The following is a 15522-nucleotide window of genomic DNA, read 5'->3' as shown; positions in this document are numbered from 1 at the left end:
AGCTAGGAGAGAGCCAATGAAGTGGCAGATGAAATACAATGTGGAAAATTGTGAGTCTATGCAATTTGGTAGGAGGAATTTAGGCATAGACTACTTTCTAAATGGGGAAATCAGAAGCACAACGGGATTTGGGAGTCCTTGTTCACGATTCTCTTGAGGTGCAGTTTCAGTCGGCAGTTAAGAAGGCAAATGCAGTGTTAGCATTCATGTTGAGAGAGCTAGAATACGAGACCAGGGATGTACTTCTGAGGCTGTATAAGGCTCTGGTCAGACCCTATTTGGAGTATTTTGAGCAGTTTTCGGGCTCCGTATCTGAGGAAGGATGTGCTGGCCTTGGAAAGGGACCAGAGAAGGTTCACAAGAATGATCCCTGGAATGAAGAACTTGTCGTATGAGTAAAGGTTGAGGACTCTGGGTCTGTACTCGTTGGAGTTTAGAAGGATGACTGAGATCTTATTGAAACTTACAGGATACTGCGAGGCCTGGATAGAGTGGGCGGGGAGAGAATGTTTCCACTTGTAGGAAAAACTAGAACCAGAGGACATAATCTCAGACTAAAGGGGCGATCCTTTAAAACAGAGATGAGGAGGAATTTCTTCAGCCAGAGGGTGGTGAATCTGTGGAACTTTTTGCTGCAGAAGGCTGTGGAGGGCAAATCACTGAGTGTCTTTAAGACAGAGATAGATAGGTTCTTGATTAATTAGGGGTCAGGGGTTATGGGGAGAAGGCAGGAGAATGGGGATGAGAAAAATATCCGCCATAATTGAATGGCGGAGCAGACTCGATGAGCCGAGTGGCCTAATTCTGCTCCTATGTCTTATGGTCTTATAGATTGGCCAAGCTGGGGTGTTCTCCTCGGAGAAGAGAAGACATGTTCAAAGTCATAAAAGGTTTGGAAAGCGTAAATGGGCAGAAATTGTTCCCATCGGCAGAAGGGCGAGCACTCTAAGGTGGTTAACTAAAGAACCAGAGGCGACATGAGGAAAAACGTCTTAATGCAACAAGTGGTTTGGATTGGGAATCTTGAGTAAGCCTATCAGCTGCAACTTCACGGAGGATCCAGCCTGTGATTGAATCTGAGCAGCCTTATAGCACTTTTCGAATATCAGTCACTTGAATGTCCACATTTGGCGGCCACATTGAGTTCACAGGTTGCTTGAAATTGAAAGGTTTGGAGCGATGCTATGGTCCACTCTGGCAGCACCACACCATCCTGCCAGACTGCATGAGCTTAAAACCAATATTCTTACAATTGAGATTAAAAAGATAAGTTACGTTTTAGGATTGTGTCCTTCATTGATGGTAACGTCCTGTACACTGACGTCTGACTGACAGCCAGACAGGGTGGTTTTAATGTTACAGATCAAAAGGGCACAGCCTTTTTTAACTGGGAAGGAGGTGGAAGGTGTTTACACTTCAGACAATGGCAGTCTGAGTGCTGAAGTAGATAGACTATGACTCGCCAAAGTACCAGAAAAGTGTTCAGAATGTGGGGTTGTGCTTTAAACTGACCATTTGCTCCCAAGCTAAAAGAGAGTTTGGGTCACAAGGATCAATAATCAATATTGTTACCTGAACGTCCAATGGCGGCCATGTACCTGGTGGCTCCCGCGCGGGGAAACATCTTTTCTCCTCATAAACCCCGATAGGCCCATTAAACACGGTCACGAAGTCCCGGTTCTCACAGGTGAAGGTGTTGGCAATATTTTGAGGAGGGTCCGGAATGCACGCGGCCAAGAGCAAGACAAAAAAAATAGCGGCTGCGAGCAGACCGCGAGGCTCTGGAAAGCGCGGCTGAAGGGCGATGGCGGCGGGCCCGGAGTCAGCACTTCCGACCCAATGCTCCACAGCTCAGCTGATGGACTTTTTAACTGCTCAGTTACAAAAACAGAGGTCAGAAACCTCTGAAGATCTGATCAGGGCCATTGATCCGACTAAGTCGGCAGTGGAGATTGTTGAGCAACAATGCCAGGATCAGGGTGAGTCGCTCCAGAAAATGGCGGAGTACCTCGCCGACCATGATGACCGGCTGATCTCGGTGGAAGCAGAGCTTTCCTTGGTGGCTGACAGCTTCAAAAAAAGTGGGTGATAATGTGGACAAGTTTGAAAACCGAGAGCGTCGGCACAATATCCGAATGTTGGGTCTGCTGGAGAGGTTGGGGGACTCGCAATCCTCAGAGTATGTCGCACAAATGCTGCAGAAAGTGGTAGGTGAGAACGTTTTCAGCCACCCCGCCCCCGAGATTGATCGTGCACACAGAGCGCTGAGAAGAAAGCCAAAGGCGGGTGGGCCACCAGGGGCGATAGTGGTGCATCTGCACTGTTTCCTAGACAAGGAAAACATTCTGAGGTGGGCCAGGCAGGCAAAGAAGAGCTCGTGGGAGGGAAGTGTAATCAGAATATACCCCGATTGGGGTATGGAACTAGCTAAACGCCATGCCGGAGTCAACAAAGTCAAGGCGGTACTGCATAAGGAAGGTGTGAGATTTGGAATGTTGTATCCGGCCCGTTTCTGGATTACCTCACGTAAACAGTGTCATAATATACACCAGTATATCATGGTGCAGACACACACTGATGGACACACAGTGGGACCAATCAACACACACGACACCGCAGCCAATCACCAGTGAGAGCACACGCACTATAAAGACAGGGGTCATCAGAGTTCCCGCTCATTCGAGTTGCAGCTAGCTAGGAGGACAGAGCTCACAGCCTGTGACACAGACATTCACTATGTGCTGAGTGCATCGACTGGTTAGGACAAGGCAAAGGTCTTTAGTTAAAGGTAGTATCGTATTAACCCACAGTCTGAGTATGTTTAAACAGTTAATGATGCAATAAAATAGTGTTGCACTATTTCAAGTGTTGATGACCTGTATGTGATCCAGAACACCCAACACATCAAAGAGGAGTACTTTTTAGACACCTCAGAGGAGGCGGACAAGTTTTTCCGGGACCAGATTGAGAATCTGTAAATATGTTGAAATGTGATTGTTCTGTGCCATTTGTGATATTGTTGTTAGTTTGATTGCTGTGCGTTTCTGAATCTTTTTTTGTTCTCTCTATCATTTTCCTCCTTTTTTTATTTGATTGAGGTTGGTTTGATGTTCGGGGTTGGGGAGATGTGGAGGGTGGGATTTATTCAGGTTTGGGTGATATGGTGGGTTCAGGCCTCATGCGGGGGCCACCTTAACGGTGTGAGAATGAGTAATCGGAAGGGATGTGGGGGACAAGGTGGTGTGAGGAAGGCAGGGTTTCGAATATTTCTTCTTTGTGGTTTAGTTTGAGGGGGGAGGAGGGGGGATGGGATGGGGCGAACAAGGAAGCTGACGTTGTGAGTAATGTTACGGCGCTGAAATATAGAATTCTGTGCAGTGGACCTGAGCACGAAGGCCCCAAAGGTTGTGACTTGACGACCTAGGATGATTGGCTCAAGCAAAAATATGGCTGGGGGGGGGGGGTGCTAGGCGCCCCCTCACTCGATTGGCAACTTGGAATGTCCGAGGCCTCAAGGTCACGCATGTTTGCTCATCTGAAGAACCTGAAGGCGGATGTTTCTCCAGAGGACCCATTTAAAGGTCGCGAACCAGATAAGACTGAGAAGGGGGGTGGGTCGGATCTACCATTCAAGACTTGATATGAAGGCAAGAGGGCTTCCCGGGTTAATAAGTAAGAGGGTGCCTTTCTCAATGAAAAATGTCATCGCTGATCTGAGTGGAAGATTCTTGTTGGTGAGTGGGTGGTTGGAGGGCTTCCCGGTAGTACGACGGTTCCCAGTGTGGGAAGATGATAGTAAGGTTCCCCCAGCACTGTATGGAATGGACCAGGAGTGGAGCGATCAAAAAAGTGGTTTTGGAGCAGCGAAGAGAGGGGGAAGGAAAAGCAAGATGGCGGCGGGTGGAGATCAAGCAGCGTGGGCGCAGTGGTCGCGGGAGCAGCAAGAGTTCCTTAAAAACTGCTTTGCGGAGCTGAGAGCAGAAATGCTGGCGCCAATGGAGGTGTCGATTGAAAAGCTGGTGGAGACCCAGAAGGCCCACGGGGCGGCGAATCGAGAGGTGCGGCAGCAGGCCTCAGAGAACGAGGATGAGATTTTGGGCCTGGCGGTGAAGGTGGAGGTGCACGAGGCTCTACACAAGAAGTGGCAGGAGAAGTTTGAGGACCTGGAGAACAGGTCGAGGAGGAAGAATCTTTGGATTCTGGGTCTCCCTGAAGGAGTGAAGGGGTCCGACGTTGGGGCACATGTAGTTACAATGCTCAACATACTGATGGACGGGAGTGTAATGGGTGGAGCAAAATGGCTGGGCTGTGATCTGGCGGCGGGGGGACGGGGGACGGGGGGGCGGGGTGGGGGGGAACTGGGTTGCTGCTGTATTTGCCAAAGGGGAGCTGGAGGTAGAAGAGGGAGCCGGGGCAGGGGTCCGCCGCCTGGGGGACTGGAGGGTGCGGGAGGCGTGAGCAAATGGCTGGCCTAAAAAAGGGGATGGCTAGCCGGCAAGGGGGGAGGGGGGGGGGGGGGGGGGTTGGCGAGTAGCCCTGTGATCCGGCTGATAACTTGGAATGTGAGGGGCCTGAATGTGCCGGTCAAGAGGGCCCGGGTGATCGCGCACTTAAAGGGACTGAAGGCAGCCGTGGTTATGCTCCAGGAGACACACTTGAAGGTGGCAGATCAGGTCAGGCTGAGAAAGGGATGGGTAGGGCAGGTCTTTCACTCGGGGCTGGATGCGAAGAATAGAAGGGTTGCGATACTGGGGGGGGAGCGGGTGTCGTTTGAGGCGATGAATATTGTGGCGGATAATGGAGGTCGATACGTGATGGTGAGCGGTAGGTTGCAGGGGACGCAGGTGGTACTGGTGAAAATATATGCCCCAAATTGGGATGGTGCTGGATTTATGAAACGCATGCTGGGTTGGATCCCGGATCTGGAGGCTGGGAGCTTGATAATGGGGGGGATCTTCAACACAGTGCTGGACCCACACTGGACTGTTCCAGGTCCAGGACGGGTAAGAGGCTGGCTGTGGCCAAGGTGCTCAGGGGGTTTATGGACCAGATGGGGAGAGTGGATCCGTGGAGGTTTGCCAGGCCGGTGGCCAGAGAATTTTCTTTTTTCTCCCATGTCCATAAAGCATATTCCCGGATAGATTTCTTTATAATGAGTAGGGCACTAATCCCTAAAGTGGAGGGAACAGAATATTCGGCTACAGCCATCTCGGACCACGCCCCGCATTGGGTGGAGCTGGGGTTGGGGGAGGAGAGGGACCAGCGCCCGTTGTGGCGCCTCGATGTGGGACTGTTGGCAGATGATGGGGTGTGCGGGCGGATCCGGGGGTGTATTTAAAGATACATGAAGGCCAACGACAATGGGGGGGTGCAGGTGGGGGTAGTCTGGGAGGCGTTGAAGGCGGTGGTTAGGGGAGAGCTCATTTCCATTAGGGCCCATAGGGAGAAGAGCGAGAGAGGAGGGAGAGGGAGAGATTGGTGGGGGAGATATTAAGGGTGGACAGGAGCTATGCAGAGGGCCCCGAGGAGGGGCTGCTTAGGGAGCGACAAAACCTCCAAATGGAATTTGATCTATTGACCACGGGAAAAGCAGAGGCGCAGTGGAGGAAAATGCAGGGGGTGGTATATGAGTGTGGGGAGAAGGCGAGCCGGATGCTGGCACATCAGCTTTGTAAGAGGGAGGAGCGAGGGAGATTGGTGGAATTAAAGATAGAGGGGGGAATACGGTGCGGAGTGCGGTGAGAATCAACAAGGTATTTAGGGACTTCTAGGGGGATCTGTATAGGCCTGATCCCCCGGAGGGGGGGGGGGGGGGGGAGGGGATGCGGCGATTCTTGGACCAACTGAGGTTCCCGAGGGTGGAGGGGGAACAGGTGGCTGGTTTGGGGGCGCCGATTGGGCTGGAGGAGCTGGTTAAAGGATTGGGGAGCAGGCAGGCGGGGAAGGCCCCGGGACCGGATGGGTTCCCGGTTGAATTTTACAGAAAGTATGTGGACCTGCTGGGCCCGTTGCTAGTGAGGACTTTTAATGAGGCGAGGGAGGAGGGGACCCTGCCCCCAATAATGTCCCGGGCGCTGATCTCGTTAATTTTGAAGTGGGACAAGGATCCATTGCAATGTGGATCGTATAGGCCGATTTCGCTCCTCAATGTAGACGCTAAGTTGTTGGCGAAGGTTCTGGCTACGTGGATTGAGGATTGTGTCCGGGGATGATCCATGAGGACCAGACGGGGTTTGTGAGGGGCAGGCAGTTAAGCACGAATGTGCAGAGGCTCTTAAATGTGATCATGATGCCCTCGGTGGAGGGGGAAGCGGAGGTAGTGGCAGCTATGGACGCGGAGAAGGCGTTTGATCGGGTGGAGTGGGAGTATCTCTGGGAAGTGCTTGGGAGATTTGGGTTTGGGGAAGGGTTCATAAGATGGGTCAGGCTGTTATATAGGGTCCCAGTGGCGAGTGTGGCTACGAACCGACGGAGGTCGGAGTACTTTAGGTATACCGGGGGACGAGGCAGGGGTGTCCCTTATCCCCCTTGTTGTTTGCACTGGCAATTGAGCCGCTGGCCATGGCACTGAAGGAGTCTAGGAACTGGAGGGGATTGGTCCGGGGGGGGGGGGGGGAACACCGAGTGTCGTTATATGCTGATGACCTGTTGATATATGTTGCACACCCAGTGAAGGAGATGGCGGAGGTTATGTGGATCCTTAGGGAGTTTGGAGACTTCTCAGGCTATAAGCTCAACGTGGGGAAGAGTGACCTCTTTGTGGTGCATGCGGGGGACCGGGGAAGGGGGATAGACGAGCTACCGCTGAAGAGAGTAGAGAGGAGCTTCCGATACCTGGGGATCCAGGTAGCTAGGAGCTGGGAGGCCCTGCACAAGCTCAATTTGACATGGTTGGTGGAACAGATGGAGGAGGATTTCAAGAGATGGGAGATGCTGCCACTCTCCCTGGCGGGTAGGGTGCAGTCGGTCAAGATGACGGTCCTCCTGAGGTTCCGGTTTGTGTTCCAGTGCCTGCCCATCCTAATCCCCAACGCTTTTTTTAAACAGGTAAGCAGGAGTATTATGGGATTTGTATGGGCGAATAAGACCCCGAGGGTGAAGAGGGTGTTTTTGGAGCGTAGCAGGGACGGGGGTGGGGGGGGGGGGGGGGGAAGGGGTGTCTGGCGCTGCCGAATCTATGTGGCTATTACTGGGCAGCTAATGTGGTGATGATCCGTAAGTGGGTTATGGAGGGACAGGGGGCGGCGTGGAAGAGGCTAGAGGTGGCATCTTGTGTGGGTACGAGTCTGGGGGCACTGGTGACGGCACCATTGCTGCTTCCGCCGACAAGGTACACCACGGGTCCGGTGGTGGCGGCGACCCTGAAGATCTGGGGGCAGTGGAGGCGACATAGGGGCGAGGTGGGGGCCTCGGTCTAGTCCCCGATACGAGAGAACCACAGGTTCGTTCCGGGTAAGATGGATGGGGGGTTTCTGAGCTGGCATCGGGCAGGGATTAAAAGAATGGGGGACCTATTCATCGATGGGACTTTTGCGAGCCTAGGGGCGATAGAGGAGAAATTTGGGTTACCTCCCGGGAATGCTTTTAGGTACATGCAAGTGAGGGCATTTGTGAGACGCCAGGTGAGGGAATTTCAGCTGCTCCCAGCACGAAGGATCCAGGACAGGGTGATTTTGGGTGTATGGGCTGGAGAAGGCAAGGTCTCGGCGATCTATCAGGAACTGCAGGAGGTGGAGGAGGCCTCAGTGGAGGAGTTAAAGGGTAAGTGGGAGGAGGAGCTGGATGGAGATCTGTGGGCTGATGCCCTGAGTAGCGTTAATTCCTCCTCCTCTTGCGCCAGGCTCAGCCTAATACAATTCAAAGTTGTCCATAGGGCGCATATGACAGGGGCGAGGATTAGCAGGTTTTTTTGGGTGGAGGACAGGTGTGTGAGGTGCCCAGGGAGCCCAGAAAATCATGCCCTTATGTTCTGGACGTGCCCGGCGCTGGAGGAGTTCTGGAGGGGCTTTGCGAGGACTATGTCCAAAGTGGTGAACACCCGGGTCAAGCCGAGCTGGGGGATTAGCATTATTTGGGGTATCGGACGAGCCGGGAGTGCAGGAGCTGAAAGAGGCCGGTGTTCTGGCCTTTGCATCCCTGGTAGCCTGGCGGAGGATCCTACTAATGTGGAGGGATGCGAAGCCCCAAGTGTGGAAGCTTGGATTAACGATATGGAAGGGTTCATCAAGCTGGAAAGGATAAAGTTTGCCTTGCGAGGGTCTGTGCAGGGGTTCTCCAGGCAGTGGCAACCGTTCCTAGACTTTATCGCGGAACGTTAGGTGGAGGTCAACAGCAGCAGCAACCCGGGGGGGGGGAGGGAGGAGGGGGGGCGTTTGGTTTTTCTATTTTGTTTAGGTTAGAGTGGGGCGTTTTCCTTACTGGCGTGTTTATTTGTTAAATGGGGGTTATTGTATTTTGTTGGAAATCTCATGTATAATTTTTGCTTGTTTTGTGCTTTATTCTTATTTTTTCTGTTGGGAGTGTTTTGTTGAAAATTGAATAAATATATATTTTTTAAAAACACAGTCTTGGACCCGGGAGCCAAGAATCACCTTAGACTGGTTTCAGGAGGATTGACTGTCTCCTGAAAGAATAGTGCAAAGTGCATGTGTGAGGTGTGTTTTTGGTTGTTCCAAAAGAAACAGGAGAATATGTGAATTAAAGTATAAGTTGCCTACAAAGGTAGTGTTTAGTCAATAGTGCTTTTGGTCATTTGTTACAGTAAAAGTCTTAAAGTATGAACTCACTAAACATTAAATGTGTCGACTTTATGCTTCGAACGTAATTAATTGCTGCTTTGAAATGTCCTCTAATCATGAAAGAAGCTACGCAAAGGGAAGTCTTTCAAATCTTTCTCTCAGTAATTCCTTGCAAATAACTGGAGGTTTTTACTTGAAGACTCTATTTGTGTGCATCAACCACCCCACAAAAATACTGCAGACTGTTTGGGAAAAAGTTCACCTTTGGGAAGTTCACCCATTGTTCACCATATTAGTAGAAAAATACATTTCCTGCAAAACAGTAATATTCAATTAATAAAAATAAGGTATAATTATGCTTGTAGTCATAGATTTCCTCCAGATATTTGTGGTCCAATTGTGTTACTCTGTTACAGAACTGCTTTCTGATGAAAGATCACTGACCTGAAACTTTAACTCTGTTTTGCTCTCCACAGATACTACTTGTGAGCATTTCCAGCATTTCCTGTTTATACTTTAGATTTCCAGCATCTTACTTCAGCTTGTAACCCTTCACTTTACTTTTGCATTTGTGTATATATCTTTCATAGGTATTCCTTCTATTATTTTTAAATGCCTATTGTGCAAATTTAAAAATATATTTCTGTTTCACAATGTGTGTGAGTCATTTTTTAAATGAGCTTCTAACTTCTTAATGGCATAGATGGAGATGGGTCCGCTATGATTTTTAATTCAAGCAATATTTGCATTTTTATTTTAAAAATGGAGGTTAGCAGCGCACAGCAGATTGGAGGTTGATGTGTTGGGTGCTCTCGATCCGTGGAACACATACAGGCCACCAACACTTAAAATAGTGCAACACTATTTTATTAAGTTAGAAACTGTTGAACATACTTTCACTGTGGGTTAACACGATGTTAGATTAAACTAAAGACCTATGCCTGTCCGAACCAGTCTATGCACTCAGCACATGGTGACGATCTGTGCTGTAAGCTCTGTCCTTCTAAGAGGCTGCATTTCGAGTGAGCGGGAACTCTGATGCCCCCTGTCTTTATAGTGAGTGTGCTCTAACTGGTGATTGGCTGCGGTGTAGTGTGTGTTGATTGGTCTTGCTGTGTGTCCATCAGTGTGTGTGCCTGCACCATGATATATTGGTGTATATTATGACAAAGGTGAATGGATATAAGTAGTGAAGTCATCTGCTTACGTAAACCTCGTACTTTAAGCTAATCCCGATTCTAAGTGAGGATAATGGCAAGTTTCTAGTAGAAACTGGGTGTTATAACCCCCATTGGTGGGAATGAACAACTATCCCGTGGGCCTTGCAGAATACAATAAGGGGGAGAGGGGACCTCTCACAATGTCTGGCTATGAGTCGGCCAGAGAGGCTCCAACTGTGAAGACTCAGTAGGGAGCTACTGGAGCTGCATATAATAGTGGTTGCAAAATAAGATTTTGTTTCTACAAACTTGCCGTGGATTATTCGTGGCCTTATTAAAGTGGGTGAACATGTGGTGGGAGAGCAAGATTTTATGTGACATCTAAGAGTGGATTGAATAGGAGTTGTAAATTAGGAAACATAGAAGCAGCGGACAGGAGAGTCAGGATGGGACCATGAGGAAGTGACAATATGTAGGTCTATGGAAGTCATCCTAAGAGTTTTTGGGTGATGTTGCAAGGTTACTTGATTTAGCCAATACAAACCTCCCAGTGCAATTGTGCTCTTTTGTGTGTTGTGATGGAGGCTGGGTGACGTAGTGGGTCTGGGCCATTGGAGTGTGTTGTGCTCAGTATCTTGAACTGGGAGGACTTAACTATGAAATATCTGTTGAGGGTGTACTCACATTTGAAAACGTTGATGACAGTCGAGTGCGTGGTGACATGTATGAGAGATGACAAAATCCTGGAGCGGTTGGAAAATGATATTGATATGTTATTTTAGCAAATCTGCATATTAGAGCGAGGCAGTAAGCCTTACTCTAATATGCAGATTCCTGAGGTACTTGAGGCTTTAGGATTCAATCCCTTTGCCTCAGATACCTCTGGCAAGCGCTTTCAGCAATGGTCACCATGAGGGCAGCACAGTAGCATTGTGGGTAGCACAATTGCTTCACAGCTCCAGAGTCCCAGGTTCGATTCCGGCTTGGGTCACTGTCTGTGCGGAGTCTGCACATCCTCCCCGTGTGTGCGTGGGTTTCCTCCGGGTGCTCCGGTTTCCTCCCACAGTCCAAAGATGTGCAGGTTAGGTGGATTGGCCATGATAAATTGCCCTTAGTGTCCAAAATTGCCCTAAGTGTTGGGTGGGGTTGCTAGGTTCTGGGGATAGGGTGGAGGTGCTGACCTTGGGTAGGGTGCTCTTTCCAAGAGCCGGTGCAGACTCGATGGGCCAAATGGCCTCCTTCTGCACTGTAAATTCTATGATAAACAAATGGGGACCAGACGGAATGGCATTTGTGGGAAGTCTCCCAGGGGATCGGAGGTTCCCAGCTGCATGTCCTTTGGGAGGGTGGTGCCCTGGCACTACTGGTGCCACCTGGTACTCTGGCAGTGCCAGCCTGGCAGTGCCATCTAGGTGGCAGCCTGGAACCACCAGTTGGCATGGGCACTGCCAGGGTGGCACTGTGAAGCTGGCATCTTTTGCGTGTGCGCAATCGGGCTGGGGTTGCCTGGTGTGGGTGTTGGGAGGGGTGCGGGGACCTTCCCATATTGCGTTCGGGCTGGAGGGGGTGGTCGGGAATCGTTTTGGGAGCGGAGCTCCCCACTGTGCAAAATGGGGCTATGTGCAGCCTCGGCACGCATTGCCCGTTCAGCCCCTTATTCAACATGAGTCACTTTGAATAGCCATATGTTTCTCGGCACTGCGAGTGCAGGGAAATACATGGCTAACCGTGCTCACTGGGGAACTTGGGAGAAAGGACTTCCCCTTCCTAGGGAACCTGGGAGAGGGGACTTCCAGTGGTGGCCATGGACTTTGTGGTCGCACATTTGGTGGCCCACACTCAAGGTGGATCCTTCCCCACCTGTATGGGTTTTTTTTGAGGGCAAATGATGTGTGAGTGCCCAGAGAAGGTAATACTCATTTGGTGAGTCCGGTGTATGCATCAGAGGATGAGACGTGCCACGAGAAAGAGTGAGCAGGAAAGTTTTCATGGTGCGCCACAGGTGAAGATGGTGACGGGCAAGGGGGCAGCACTGCCCGCCCAGTGGTCGACGGAGCCGTGGAGTTTTTGAACGGCAAATTCCAACTGCAGAGGAAAGCAGCTTTGAAAGAATTGGTGGAGCCGCTCTGAGCTGCGATTGAGAGGGTGGAGCAGAGGCAAGAGACCCAGGGCCATGCAGAAGGTGGAGGAGGTGGTGGGCGAGCAGGAGGAGTGGATGGCCTCTTTGGAAACAGAGTTCGGGATGGTTTTGGACAGCCAGAAGAGGCTGAGAGAGAAATTAGAGAACTTTGAGAACCGCTCCAGGAGACAGAACCTGAGCATCGTCTGGATGCCTGAGGGCATTAAGGGAGCGGAGGCCAAGTATGCAGGAAAAGGTGATGGGGAGGGGTCCTTCAACTGGTTCCTCGCAGTAGATTGGTGCACAGGGCAGAGGAGGAGGCCGCAGGTGAGAGGCCGGCCAAGGGTGATGGTGATCCGGTTGCATCAATACTTGGAAAAATAAAAGATTTTGAAATGGCGAGGCAGACCAGGGAATGCACGGGGAAGGGAGTGAACTGGGGATTTACCAGGATCCGGGTGCAGAGTTGGTGAAGAGGAAGGCAGGAGGCAGAGGTAGTGGTGGCGATGAACGTGGAGAAGGCTTTTGGTCGGGTGGAGTGGGCGTATTTGTTTGAGGTGCTGTGGTTATTTGAGCTTGGACAGGGGTTTTTGGATTGTGTCCAGCTGCTATACAAGGCACCGCTGGTGAGTGTGGGGATGAGCCAAGTGAGTTCAAGGTACTTTGGGCTACATCATGGGATAAAACTGCATAGATTGAACTTGGCTCGATTGGTGGAGGCGATAAAGACGGATTTTAAGAGGTGGATGTTTTGCCGTTGTCGCTGGCTGGGCGGGTGCAGACAGTGAAAATGATGGTGCTGCTGAGGGTTCTGTTCGTGTTTCAGAACCTCCTGGTCTTTGTCCCACATCTTTATTTAGGAAAGTCAATGGACTGACCTCAGAGTTTGTGAGCGGGGAAGGCCCCTCGGGTGTGGTGGACATTTCTGGAACGGGGGAGGGGGTGTGGCTTTGCCGAATTTGCTAAACTATTATTGGGCTGCAAACATTGCGGTGGTGAGGAAATGGGCCTTGGAGGAGTGGTCGGTCTGGGGATGGATGGAGGTGGTGACGTGTAGGAAAATGAGTTTGGGGGCTTTTTTGTTGGCGCCTTTGCTGTTCTCATTGGTCAGGTACTACATGAGCCCAGTGGTGATGTTGGCTTTAAAGTTTTGGGGGCAGTGCAGGCAGCATTTTGGGTTAGAGGGTGTGTCATTGTGGGCACCGATCTGCAACAACCATCATAATGACGACAGGACTGGACACGACGTTCCAGGGGTGGCGGTAGGTGGGGATTGAGTATTTTAGCGGCTCTTTTACAGGGGGCAAATCTGCGGGGCTGGAGGAGATGGAGGATTTGTATGAGTTGCCCAGGGGGAATGTTTTCAGGCACCTGCTGGTTTGGGATTTCGTGAGGAGAGAGGTGCCGTCCTTCCCGGGGCTGCCGCCTCTGGTCCTGCAAGCCAAGCTGTTATTGGAGGATGAAATAGGGGAGGGGAAGGTGTCGGATATTAAAGGAATTGATGGAGAGGGAAGGCGCTCCGATGGAGGATCTTAAGCGCAAATGGGAGGAGGAGCTAGGAGGGGAGGTGGGGGCTGGGTCATGGGTGGAGGCCTTGCGGAGGGTGAATGCGTCCTTGTCGTGTGTGAAGTTATGCCTCATTCAGTGTAAAATGGTGCATAAGGCCCACATGACGGTGGCGAGGATGAGCAGGTTCTTTGCGGGGGTAGAGGATAGGTGTGGGTGGCGCACGGAGGGCCCCGTGAATCACGTCTACATGTTCTGGGCATGACAAAGACTGAGGGGGTTCTGGCAGGGGTTCTCGTTGTGATGTCTGAGGTGCGGGAGTGGTTCCGAGTCCTGAGGTGGCGATATTTGGGTGTCGGAAGACCCGGGCGTCCAGGGCAGGGAGGAGGTCGGTGGTTTGGCCTTTGCCTCCCTGATATCCCGGACTCGGATTTTGCTGGGTTGGTGGGACTCGGAGCTACCGAAAGCGGGGGTGAGCGACCTGGCAGAATTCCTGAGGTTGGAGAAGGTCAAGTTCACTCTGCGGGGGTCGGTAGAGGGGTTCACACGGAAGTGGCAATCGTTCATCGATATCTTCAAGAAGAATTGAGGGGTCAGCAAGGGAGAGGGAGGGGTATTTGGGGGAAGGGGTAAAATTGGGTAAGCCTACTGTTGGTGTGGAGGCCAGTTTCTCCACCCTGTGCCTCAGTGTGGCTGCGGGATCTATTGGAGTTTTTGTATCTGGAAAAGTTGAATTTGAGGGGGGCGAGTGAGGAGTTTGATGGGGTTTGTTTGTGCTACATTTCAAGGAGCTGGTCATCATCAGCTGTTAAGGGGGAGGGGAATCAAAGTGGGGTGTTTGGCTGAGGTTGCTGGGGGTGGGGTTGGGGATTTGTGTTGTTTCTTCTTTGCTATGTTGTGTGCTTAAAATTTTAAAATATCAAAAATTTGAATAAAAATATTTTCACAAAGATGCATTCAAATGTATGCAAGAGGGTCTCGCCCTTTGTGGGTGGGAACTTTGCTATGTCATCGGCAAGGGGTATGGAAAATCGGGAACACTATCTTGCTGGTGAGAATCACATTTCCCAATTCTCGCAATATTCAGCTCAATATTTAGGTAACCTACACAGAGTGGTGAATACATTATGTATTAGCTTCACTGAATGGGTAGCAATCCTGTCTCTAGGTCCAAGGGTGAACCTCTTGAGTTCATAATCTAAGATGGGCAGCATGGTAGCACAGTGGTTAGTACTATGGCTTCACAGCGCCAGGGTCCCAGGTTCGATTCCCGGCTGGGTCACTGTCTGTGCGGAGTCTTCACGTTCTCCCCGTGTCTGCGTGGATTTCCTCCGGGTGCTCCGGTTTCCTCCCGCTCGTCCTGAAACACGTGCTGTTAGGTAATTTGGACATTCTGAATTCTCCCCCTCAGTACTCGAACAGGCGCTGGAATGTGACGACTAGGGGCTTTTCACAGTAACTTCATTGCAATGTTAGCCTACTTGCGGCAATAAAGATTACTATTATTATAATATGGCACTGAATTCCACAATTGAGGGATAATCGAATTGTCAGACATTCTACCCTTACCCGTGATGCTAAACCAATATCCCATTTGTTGGTTGCAGCAGTTCAAGTGGAAGGCAAAGACTCCATGGCACTAATTAAAAATTATTGCCCAAGCTTTCCAGTTCCTGGGCCAGCATTTGTTCCTCAGCCAAAAGCAGACCAACAGCCTGTTGTGGCTATTTGTGGGACCCTGCAATGTAAAATGGATGCTGTTTTTCTTACGTAAGATTTTAACCTCACTGTGTATGTTCTGAGAAAATGCTGCATAAATACAAGCCTTTCCTTAGCAGCACATGCCCCGTGGCATTTAACTAAAATTGCTTATATTGTCGTCAACAGAACGTAACTGACAGAGTTCAGCTACATGAAATTTGAACTCTGTGAGCATACGTAAAAGCGCCATGTATTTATTAGTTTAAGAAATCCAATGTGCCCATTATTGTACTAGTCC

At 50.6% G+C, this 15522-nt stretch overlaps 1 long non-coding RNA gene across 1 annotated transcript in view; it reads right to left on the bottom strand.

The window, feature by feature from the left end:
- Positions 1-2244, bottom strand: part of LOC140396226 (uncharacterized) — a 32828-nt gene extending 30584 nt beyond the window's left edge. The window contains exon 1 of the long non-coding RNA XR_011936485.1: positions 1573-2244. This is a non-coding gene — a long non-coding RNA (uncharacterized lncRNA). The remainder of the gene's footprint in view (positions 1-1572) is intronic.
- Between the last annotated feature and the right edge of the window lie 13278 nt (positions 2245-15522).

The sequence above is a fragment of the Scyliorhinus torazame genome, chromosome 19 (assembly GCF_047496885.1).
Source record: "Scyliorhinus torazame isolate Kashiwa2021f chromosome 19, sScyTor2.1, whole genome shotgun sequence".
Lineage (NCBI taxonomy): Eukaryota > Metazoa > Chordata > Chondrichthyes > Carcharhiniformes > Scyliorhinidae > Scyliorhinus > Scyliorhinus torazame.
The sequence above is the reverse complement of the archived record's forward strand: the minus strand, read 5'-3'. Positions and strand labels throughout refer to the sequence as shown.